The sequence below is a fragment of the Cervus elaphus genome, chromosome 3 (genome assembly GCF_910594005.1).
Source record: "Cervus elaphus chromosome 3, mCerEla1.1, whole genome shotgun sequence".
Lineage (NCBI taxonomy): Eukaryota > Metazoa > Chordata > Mammalia > Artiodactyla > Cervidae > Cervus > Cervus elaphus.
Genome location: NC_057817.1, coordinates 12,504,636 through 12,515,059, shown reverse-complemented (window position 1 = coordinate 12,515,059; position 10,424 = coordinate 12,504,636).

Sequence of the window (10,424 nt, the reverse complement as noted above, 5' to 3'; positions counted from 1 at the left end):
AGGACTGGTGCTGAAGCTGAAACTCCAACACTTGATGGCCACCTGACGCAAGGAACTAACTCATTTGAAAAGACCCTGATGCTGGGAAAGATTGAAGGTGGGAAGAGAAGGGGGCAATAGAGGATGAGATGGTTGGATGGCATCACTGATTTGATGGACATAAGTTTCAGCAAGCTCATAAAGTTGGTGATGGACAAGGAAGCCTGGTGTGCTGCAGTCCATGGGGTCGCAAAGAGTCAGACATGACTGAATGACTGAACTGAACTGAACTAATATTTTGATCTCTAATTGCCTCAAAAATCTCATATTATAAACATTCACCTCAAATAAATGCACTTATGCATATACTCTGGTGGCTCAGAGGGTAAAGAATCTAGTGTACTGCAGGAGACCTGTGTTTGAATCGTAAGTTGGGAAGATTCCCTGGATAAGGGAATGGCTACCCACTTCAGTATTCTTGCCTGGAGAATTCCATGGACAGAGGAGTCTCATAGGCTGTCGTCCCTGGGGTCACAAAGAGTCAGACATGATTGAGCAACTTTCACTTTCATGCATATACATGCAAATTTTGGATACAATTTTGAGATTCTGGAATTTTCTAATGCCCAATTAATCACCACCTAGAGCTCTACTGACTCCCAAGACAAGAACTTTTTATAGTATCTTTTCGGCTTCCTTACATCTTTTTCATACCATTAGTAGCTACATTTCTTGGATGGCCACTATTTCAACCTGTAATCTTCTTAAGTCATTGTGATTTTTTTTCTGCAATTTCACTTCAGTAAAACGTCCCTTGTTAAATATTCTAGTAATGTCTGTTGTTAAATCTACAGAACATTTTCCAGTTTTTACCTTACTTGATTTCTCAGTCATATCTTACATTGGCCATCACTCAGCCCTTCCTTCAAATGTTTGTTCTCTTCCCCTAGTATCCATGATGTGTGTGTGTGTGTGTGTGTGTGTGTGTGTGTGTGTGTGTGCGTGCGCTTATATTCAGTCATGTACAACTCTTCACGACCCCAGGGACTGCAGCCCGCCAGGCTCCTGTGTTCATGGTATTCTCTAGGCAAGAATACCAGAGTGCTATTCCCTTCTCCAGGGTATCTTCCTAACCCAAGGATTTAACCTGGGTCTCCTGAATTGCAGGCAGATTCTTTACCACTGAGCCATAATGGAAGCACCATCTGTGACATATACTCACCTAATTTCCTCACTTGTCTCTGCCTAACTTGTTAGAATTATTTCTTAAATGTTCGTACTTATTTAGGTTCCATGACTCTACCCTCATCTTGTCTAATTCTATACACTCTTCATTGTCAATATTGTTCACTTTCATTGTTTCAAATGTCACCAATGATTCTCAAACATTTATCATTGTCCTGGGTTTCTCATTTGATAGATTATCATTTTCAGCTCTTTTTTAGTATCTCTAATTGGACAGCTTACGGTCAGATAACAAAATTCAACATGATCAAAAGTGAATTTACTCTGTTTTCACTGAGAATACTCCTGCCTCTTTCATACCCCCTTGAAGGATGATTCAAACTTCATATCTTAACTATAGCTTGTTTTGCTCCCAATTGTTACCCTTTTCCTTCCAAAATGTGCTCTAACTTTTCTTGATGTAAAACTTTACTAGACTTTGCATTCCCCTCAATACATTTGAAGCTCTTTAATAAGATTTACATATTCTTTCACACATGGTCTCTGCTTAGATTTCCATTCACTTCTGTCAGTCTAAGCCTCTCTTATCTCTACACAGCAGCCAAACTGGCACTTTCCCCTGTTTCCTATGCAATCTATAGATTATCTGCCTCTGCTTACTTGCCCTTGCTGTTACATTTTCACACTGTTCATTCACAGATTTATTTAGAAAGCACTTCTCATCCTGGTCTTCCACAAGTAGATTAGATGGTTACTTACTATGCTCCTATATCACTTCCATTATATCTAGTCATACTGTGTGACTCCTGACTCCCTACACAGCCAGTTCCAAGATGATGCATGGACACCTAAAATTATGAATAAAACCTTTATTTAAAATACATAATATTATAACATAAGTTTCAGTACCAAAGACCCATTTGACAACTTCAAAACTCTAAAATTCATGGGGAAAGTAAAGGCAAAGAAAACACTGATGTATGCAGCAACAATTATTTACTAACCATGGTGAAATGATTACTAAAATAAACTTAATTACACAATATGCTGGTTTGCATAATTTCAAGATTACTCAAAGGGATCCTAATGACACTTTAACACCAGCTTGCCGGAGTCCACTTTATGGTTTCCCTATATAAATCAAAGTTGGACCTGGTTACAGTTTGGCATGTTTGATGATAGTTGTCTTCCACAACATATGTGTCTGTGAGATGATTTTGCATTCTGTGACTGAATGAGATTTCAGAGAACACCCAGGAGGACGGCACTTGGTTAGTATCCGGTATTTTTGTTGTTGTCGTTATTGCTGCTTCTATTTGTTTGTTGTTGTTGTGAACCTAATCCAGAGAGTTAAGATTGGAAAAATAGAAAGATCCCCAAATTTCCCTTCCCACTTCCCAAGACAAAGTGTCATATGAGACATCACCCTGAGGGAATGGTAGCCTTCAAGTACATTACCAGCAAATGTATCAGAGGTCACAGACTAGAAAAGCTCACACAACAAAAATACTCAAAATCATTCATTTTATCAAGTCTATTAAAAACACACCAAAGCAAGGAAAAAGAGATAAGATATGTTAACCCACAGAGGATAAGGTGCACTGGGAAAGGACCACACTACTTGAATGCTGGATAATCTATGGTCAAATGTCCTCTTCCTTCTGCTGTATCAACTGCGCTGACTGAGGATGTGGTTACAAAGGCCAGAGATAAAGTCTGAGCTGGTGGCGAAATGCCAAAAGGTGCTCTGGGTAAATGACACACACATGTTCCACTAGAGAGATGCAGGGACGAATACTCCTGGCCAATAGCTCTAGCTCTCCAATTAGCCTAATGAATAGCTATGGATTTTATATGGTTACTTGAGCAGAAGACATATAGGGCCACAACTGAAGTCACCAGTGGGTGGCCAAATAAAGACTTCATGAAAGATAATTCTCATGTATATCTTGTGTATGTATATCTTTCTAAAACCTACATTTCTATTCACTTTGTAAATCTTTAAACTATATAAAAAATGAGGATTACCCATATCAGTTATTTTCATCATTTAAGCTTGCACATGTTCTGAAGTAGTGAGCATTAAGGTAAAGCTCATTTTCACATTGGTGATTATTATTTTCCAATGATTTCTCATCCAAAGAACAGCAGTGATCACTGATCTCAACTTCATGCAGTTTATTTGTGCTATCAATTGATTGAAAGAAATAATTGGATTAGTATCAGTGATACCAATGATAAAAGTAGGTAGGTAATTATGAATAAGTCTGAGTCAAGTTCTGGAATATTTATATTTAATAGGAGGTGTCAAAAAGTAGATATCAAAATTGAACCAGTGCCTGCTTAGTTTCTTTAGGTACTTGAGCTAGAAAACCCAGGAATTAGTGTTACTACATGCATCTGTAAGAATGGGGTTATATCAGAACTCTCAGCATAAAATTCCATGATTCTACAATTCTAAAGCAAGGCTCCCCCCCAAAAAATAAAGCAAGGCTCCCTGAATTGGAGTAGCAGCAAAAATTAAAATCTTTATTATGGAACTTTATGTTAGAATAAATTTCCTCTCTAGATAATAAAATAACTACTGAATGCATTTAGAATGCTTCTTTTAATATTTTCCCTCACAGTAGTCTAAAGAGTAACGTAAGATAACTGTTTTCCCATGAAATGTTATTTTTTCCTTAAAAAGGAGAAAATGTTATTTCATAAGGCATCACTATTCTAATTTATTTGTTTTCAGTGCCCTTATATTGCTCTTCGATTTGATGTTACATAGTATTGAATAATACAAGATAAAGTTCTCTGAAACTTGCCTTCTCTTATATTTTGACTTCAAAAAATAACAGTTTTTGTTCTTCTACAACACTAAGATTCCTTAGTTATAAATTGAAATCCCTGCGACTATTTGTCAAATTGCTATATATTGTAATAATCTCATATAAATGCATAGATAAAAGCTGATTAATGTAGCCTCACAAATAATGTATCTTGTGAGAATTGATGCTCATACATTTGTGTGGAAGCACAAGAGTCAGCAACTATGTTTTTAAATAACTTTCATATTCTTCAGTTTGCTCTTTTAGACAGGTAAAAAGAAAAATGTATAGGATAAACACACGATACATGAAACCTCTATAATAAACAATGTTAACTGTGAGAGAATTGGGTACTGACTGCTATGACCATTGATTCCAATTAATTGATTTTTTTTAATGTACAAATAACAGAAAGTTTAAACATAACTTATTGTTTACATCCTTTTTATTTCCACTGTCACCTTCACAAACAGTATGTGAGAGAAACTGGCTAAGTTTTTACCAAAAGTCTCTTTTTTCTTTTTCCAGCCTTAAGGATAGACTGTCTTCCCAGGCTCTCTTGTAATTGAATGCTGCCGTGTGAGTTTTTCTTACCAGGGGCAAATGAAAAAAGTATGTGTCACTTCTGGACCAAGGGCTTTAGAAATGGGGTGCTTATTTCTTCCATCTTTTGAACCATGTAGGTTCAAAACCCAAAGAAATGGTAGAGATCAGACAAGAACCCTAAATTATTGTACGGACGAGAGTAGCCCACTGACCAATTCTTACCTTGGAATATTGAAAAAGTAAAAAATAAAGTTCACTTGAGTTTGTGACCCATTATTTATTTGGGATTATTTTATTGCTTGCTCTAATTAATACAGCATAATAATATTATGTGGTCTTACTGTCTAATGGAAATGAAATAAATTCATGTTCCCACAAAACCATAGATAGGTAAAGTGTATGGTAGGAGTTATTTATATTATCAACCTAAGCCATGTTAAATTTTAAATTCAACAGTGAGCATAATGTCAGTAAGCATAATAAGAAAATGCAATTTAATTGTTTCAATAATGTTAGCATTTATAATATGAATAATTTTCATAATAGTTAATACAGTGTTGTGAATATAGGCAAACTATTTTCATAAATGGTAAACTCTATAGCTGAAATGATGTGACACTGAAATTAAAATGTTTACTACAACTGTAAATATTTGCTTTATTTTGCATCAAAATTATATTTGCATTTAAAAGACAATTTACGGCAACTTACTCAATCTTTGCCACAGTCATGGCCATACTTAATTATTCATTTTCTTTGGGGCCTGATCTTAGTACACTTTATCGTGGCATACAAAGCCATCATTGGTCTGAATAGAACAAGTGCTCATTATTATTATTATTATGCTATTATGTTACTAATACACCATGTGATATACAGAATATCCAAAGAGATGGAAGGGCTGGCCACCATAGTAAACACGAGAGTAGCTGTATGACAGGCTCCCCTTTAAAGAAAACAGACAAAAAAGTGGTATTTGAAATAAAATATGCAGAATAAGAATTAATAAGTGTGGTTAGTGACATTGTATGCCTCTATGAACTATTTTTTTTCATTCAAGGTAGGCACTAAAATTAATGAAAGAGGTGGGTTCCACTACTTCTGCCTAAATGTAATTAACTTCTTAGAGGATAAGCATATTTTATCTTAACCATTGTTCCTTGGCTTTCAAAAACCAGTAGGAGTAGAAGATAACCTCAGCATAATAATGGGCTTTATATTTGTTTAGAAGACTTTTTGCCTTAAGTATAAAATATCAGTTGTTTTCTTGTTCTGTAGTCATACTGTTCCCAAATTCCTTCAGATTTACTTATTTAGTGTTCTCAAGTGGGATTCCTGACCGAGCAGTACTCTGTAACCTGGGAACTCATTAGAAATGCAAACTCCAATTAAGGAAACAATACCATTCACCATTGCAACAAAAAGAATAAAATACTTAGGAGTATATCTACCTAAAGAAACAAAAGACCTATACATAGAAAACTATAAAACACTGATGAAAGAAATCAAAGAGGACACAAACAGATGGAGAAACATACCGTGTTCATGGATTGGAAGAATCAATATTGTCAAAATGGCTATTCTACCCAAAGCAGTCTAGATTCAATGCAATCCCTATCAAGCTACCAACAGTATTTTTCACAGAACTAGACCAAAGAATTTCACAATTTGTATGGAAATACAAAAAACCTCGAATAGCCAAAGTAATCTTGAGAAAGAAGAATGGAACTGGAGGAATCAACCTGCCTGACTTCAGACTCTACTACAAAGCCACAGTCATCAAGACAGTATGGTACTGGCACAAAGACAGAAATATAGATCAATGGAACAGAATAGAAAGCCCAGAGATAAATCCACGAACCTATGGACACCTTATCTTTGACAAAGGAGGCAAGGATATACAATGGAAAAAAGACAACCTCTTTAACAAGTGGTGCTGGGAAAACTGGTCAACCACTTGTAAAAGAATGAAACTAGAACACTTTCTAACACCATACACAAAAATAAACTCAAAATGGATTAAAGATCTAAATGTAAGACCAGAAACTATAAAACTCCTAGAGGAGAACATAGGCAAAACACTCTCCGACATATATCACAGCAAGATCCTCTATGACCCACCTCCCAGAATATTGGAAATAAAAGCAAAACTAAACAAATGAGACCTAATGAAACTTAAAAGCTTTTGCACTACAAAGGAAACTATAAGTAAGGTGAAAAGACAGCCCTCAGATTGGGAGAAAATAATAGCAAATGAAGAAACAGACAAAGGATTAATCTCAAAAATATACAAGCAACTCCTGAAGCTCAATTCCAGAAAAATAAATGACCCAATCAAAAAATGGGCCAAAGAACTAAACAGACATTTCTCCAAAGAAGACATACAGATGGCTAACAAACACATGAAAAGATGCTCAACATCACTCATTATTAGAGAAATGCAAATCAAAACCACAATGAGGTACCATTACTCGCCAGTCAGGATGGCTGCTATCCAAAAGTCTACAAGCAATAAATGCTGGAGAGGGTGTGGAGAAAAGGGAACCCTCTTACACTGTTGGTGGGAATGCAAACTAGTACAGCCACTATGGAAAACAGTGTGGAGATTTCTTAAAAAACTGGAAATAGAACTGCCATACGACCCAGCAATCCCACTTCTGGGCATACACACTGAGGAAACCAGGTCTGAAAGAGACACGTGCACCCCAATGTTCATCGCAGCACTGTTTATAATAGCCAGGACATGGAAGCAACCTAGATGCCCATCAGCAGACGAATGGATAAGGAAGCTGTGGTACATATACACCATGGAATATTACTCAGCCGTTAAAAAGAATTCATTTGAATCAGTCCTAATGATATGGATGAAACTGGAGCCCATTATACAGAGTGAAGTAAGCCAGAAAGATAAAGAACATTACAGCATACTAACACATATATATGGAATTTAGAAAGATGGTAACGATACCCTATATGCAAAACAGAAAAAGAGACACAGAAATACAGAACAGACTTTTGAACTCTGTGGGAGAAAGTGAGGGTGGGATGTTTCAAAAGAACAGCATGTATACTATCTATGGTGAAACAGATTACCAGCCCAGGTGGGATGCATGAGACAAGTGCTCGGGCCTGGTGCACTGGGAAGACCCAGAGGAATCGGGTGGAGAGGGAGGGGGGAGGGGGGATCGGGATGGGGAATAAGTGTAAATCTATGGCTGATTCATATCAATGTATGACAAAACCCACTGAAATGTTGTGAAGTAATTAGCCTCCAACTAATAAAAAAAAAAAAAGAAATGCAAACTCTCCGGCCACACCGCAGATTTGTGGTCGTTGTTCAGTTGCTCAGTTGGGTCAGACTCTTTGTGATCCCATGGACTACAGCACGCCAGGATTCCGTCTTTCATCATCTCCTAGAGTTTGCTCAAGCTCATGTCCATGGAGTCAATGATACTATCCAACTCTCGCATCCTCTGTTGCCCCCTTCTCCTCCTGCTCTCATTCTTTCCCAGCATCAGGGTCTTTTCCAGTGAGTTGGCTTTTCGTATCAGGGGGCTGAAGTTCTGGGGCTTCAGCTTTAGTATCAGTGCTTCCAATGAATATTCAGGGTTGATTTCCTTTAGGATTGACTGGAGTCCAAGGGACTCCAACACCACAGTTCAAAAGCATTAATTCTTTGGTGCTCAGCCTTCTTTATGGTCCAATTCTCACATCTATACATGACTACTGGAAAAACCATAGTTTTGACTATAGGAACCTTTGTTGGCAAAGTGATGTCTCTGCTTTAAAATATGCTGTCTAGGTTTGTCAGAGCTTTTCTTTTAAGGATTAAGTGGCTTTTAATTTCATGAGTGAGGTCACCGTCCTCAGTGATTTTGGAGCCCAAGAAAACAAAGTCTCACACAGTTTCCATTGTTTCCTCATCTATTTGCCATGAAGTGATGGGACCGGATGCCATGATCTTCATTTTTGAGTGTTGAGTTTTAAGCCAGCTTTTTCACGCTCCTCTTTCATCTTCATCAAAATGCTTTTTAGTTCCTCTTCACTATCTGCCATTAGGGTAGTCTGCTCTGCATTTCTGAGGTTATTTACATTTCTCTGAGCAATCTTGATTCCAGCTTGTGATTTAGTAGTTTGGTACATCCCATAATGTACCCTGCATATAAGTTAAATAAGTAAGGGTGACAATATACAGCCTTGACATATTCCTTTCCCAATTTGGAACAAGTCAGTTGTTCCATGTCCAGTTCTAACTGTTGCTTCTTGATCTGCATACAGATTTCTCAGGAGGCAGGTAAGGTGGTCTGGTATTCCCATCTCTTTCAGAATTTTTCACAGTTTATTGTGATCCACACAGTCAAAGGCTTTAGGGTAGTCACTGAGGCAGAATTAGATGTTTTTCTGGAACTCTCTTGCTTTTTCTATGATCCATGGATGTTGGCACTTTGATTTCTCATTCCTTTGGCTTTTCTAAATCTAGCTTGTACATCTGGAAGTTCTTGGTTCACATACTGTTGAAGCCTAGCTTAAAAGACTTTGAGCATTAGCTTCCTAGCAAGTGAGATGAGCTCAGTTGTACAGTAGTTGAAATGTTCTTCAGCATTGCCCTTCTTTGGGACTAGATTGAAAACTGACCTTTTCCAGTCCTGTGGCTATTGCTGAATTTTCCAAATTTGCTGGCATAAGGAATGCAGCACTTTAACAGCATCATCTTTTAGGACCTGAAATAACTCAGCTGGAATTCCATCACCTCCTTTGTTTATAGTAATGCTTCCTAAGGCCGACTTGACCTCACACTCCAGGATGTTTGGCTCTAGGTGAATGATCACACCATCACGGTTATCTGGGTCATTAACACCTTTTTGGTATAGTTCTTCTGTGTTTTCTTTCTACTTTTTCTTAATCTCTTTTGCTTCTGTTAAGTCCTTACCGTTTCTGTCTTTTATTATGCCTATCTTAGCATGAAATATTTCCTTGGTATATCTAATTTTCTTGAAGAGATCACTAGTCTTTCCCATTCTATTGCTTTCTTCTATTTCTTTGTATTGTTCACTTAAGAAGGCTTTCTTATCTTGCCTTGCAATTCTCTGGAACTCTGCATTTAGTTGGCTATATCTTTCCCTTTCTTCTTTGCCTTTCATTTCTTTTCTCAGCTATTTGTAAGGCCTCCTCAGACAACCACTTTGCCTTCTTGCAATTTTTCCCCCCCTTGGGGATGGTTTTGATTACCACCTCCTATACAATGGTATGAGCCTCTGTCCATAGTTCTTCAGGCACTCTGTCTATCAGATCTAATCTCTTGAATCTATTTGTCACTTCCACTGTATAATCAGAAGGGATTTGACTTAGGTTATACCTGAATGGCCTAGTAGTTTTCCCTAGTTTCTTTCTGTCTGAATTTCACAATAGGATCTCATCATGATCTGAACTACAGTCAGTTCCAGGTCTTATTTTTGCTGACTCTATGGAGCTTCTCCATCTTTGGCTACAAAGAATATAATCAATCTGACTTTGGTATCAACCATCTGGTGATGTCCATGTGTAGAGTTCTCTCTTGAGTTGTTGAAAGAGGGTTTCTGCTATGATCAGTGCATTCTCTTGGCAAAACTCTGTTTTAGCCTTTGCCCTGCTTCATTTTGTACTCCAAGACCAACCTTGCCTGTTAATACAAGTATCTCTTTACTTTATACGTTTGCACTCCAATTCTCTATGATGAAAAGGACATCTCTTTTGGTGTTAGTTCTAGAAGGTCTTGTAGGTCTTCATAGAACCAGTCAAATTCAGTTTCATTTGCCTTTTTATCCACAGACTTGGATTACTGTGATGCTGAATGGCTTGCCTTGGAAATGAACTGAGATCATTTTGTCATTTTTGAGACTTCACCCAAGTACTGCATTT